This window comes from Corvus brachyrhynchos, unplaced genomic scaffold (assembly GCF_000691975.1).
Source record: "Corvus brachyrhynchos isolate BGI_N302 unplaced genomic scaffold, ASM69197v1 scaffold48, whole genome shotgun sequence".
NCBI lineage: Eukaryota > Metazoa > Chordata > Aves > Passeriformes > Corvidae > Corvus > Corvus brachyrhynchos.
Genome location: NW_008240027.1, coordinates 3,234,949 through 3,236,641, shown reverse-complemented (window position 1 = coordinate 3,236,641; position 1,693 = coordinate 3,234,949).

Genomic DNA, 1,693 nt, shown 5'->3' with positions numbered 1-1,693 from the left:
CTTTGCACCCCCGAACCTGCCCGTCTTGGCTTTACGGCAGCTGCCGCCTCGGCGTGGCCCTTGGTAATTAATTCAGGAGGGATTTGCCGGCCTGGACACGCGTGAGAAGCAAGGAGATGTGATCTGGAGGGGTGGGCAGGCAGTCAGCGGCAGGGCAGGCTCGGGGGACTCGCTGTGGGGGGAACATGCACGGGGAGAAGCTCAGCCCGCTACAAAGGAGGGGCGTTGTCATCGAGCCCCTCGTTAGTGTCCTTATTAACACCGCGATTAACATCGGCTACGTGAGGCACAGGGACAGGTCCTCCCCCTGAGGGACACGCACCAGGGCCATGCACTGCTGGGACACAGTATCACCCCTGGATTTACACCCCGGGCCCCACATGGCAGAGATCGTAGCACCAGATGGGGCAGCTCCTGCTTTTGGGATTCATGCCGTGGTTTTGCACACAGCCACAGAAATGGGGAGGATTCCCCCGGAAGCTGGAGCTGCAGCCCCAGGGAAATCGGTGTGGTCCCACTGCCTGCTCCCTCCCAAAGTGGGGGAATTGGGATTTCCCCGGCTCTCCAACCAAAATGCTTTGAGTCCTTTCGAAGCTGAGAACTGGAATATTTCAAGACATCAAAAACTTTTGGCTGATGTAGATATTTATTTCTCTGCATCAGGAGGTGGGAAGTGATGAATTCAGCACAAATTTGCAACATTCAGTAACTTCCATCTGCAAATCCGAAGTCGGATTCATCGCTGGCACATTGCAGTGTGTCCATCCATCCCGACTCCCCAGGTGTCCGGATGCTGGAGAGACAGCTGGGTACATGCTGCCAGCCTCAAACAGACATGTGAAAGCCCTTTGCAAGGGACTCACCTGGCTGGGGATATCCCAAAATCCTGTCAATCACAGACCTGGCTGGTCTCCATGGCTGGTGGTGCCTGGGGCTTCTTACCCTGTGCTTTACCAGGAGGGAAACTGAGGCCACTTCCCTGCTCCCAGTCTCCCAGGGCCAGGTTGCTTGAAGGAGTCTTGCTGCCCATGCCCTGTGAGAGGCATCCCCATGCTCCAGGAAAGGGGATGCTCAGGATCCAGCTGGCCTGTGTGAGAGGATGGGGACAGCTGGGAGATGGTGTGGCCTTGCTGGGCAGGAGGGACATGGGAATGCCACTGGACTCGTCCTTCTGTGGTCAGGTCAGGCCTTCCCGGAGAACCAGAAAATCCAGCCCTGGCTTCCTAATGGGGCTCGGGTGGGTGATACTGGGGAGTGATTGAACCCCAGGCTGCAGCACCAGGTGCTGGAGGAGGTGAGGGCACCAGTCCATAGCTTGTCCTCTGTTTTTCCCTGTGGCTGGCAATGACTGGGGAGGAGAGCAAGTATTTACTTATTTGCCAAAATTGTCATTGGGGTGGAGGGATTGTGTGCAGCAAACAGGGTCAGGCTGGGATGGGGCAACTTTTGGGAGAGGGGCAATATGAGAGAGGGTTTAGGAGCAGCTGTCCCCCTTTGGGAGAGGAATGAAGGCTTGGCCCTAACTCTGAGCAGCTTCCTAGCAGCTGCTGCAGAAAAGGACTGAGGCTACAGGCAGTGAGGGGGCGAGGGCTACAGCCCCCAGCTGCAGCACGGGTTGTGTTCATACCCAGGGTGCCTGGGAGGGTTAGAGGCTTCCCCCAAATACCACTGCGATTTGGCTGGGGGACCCGGG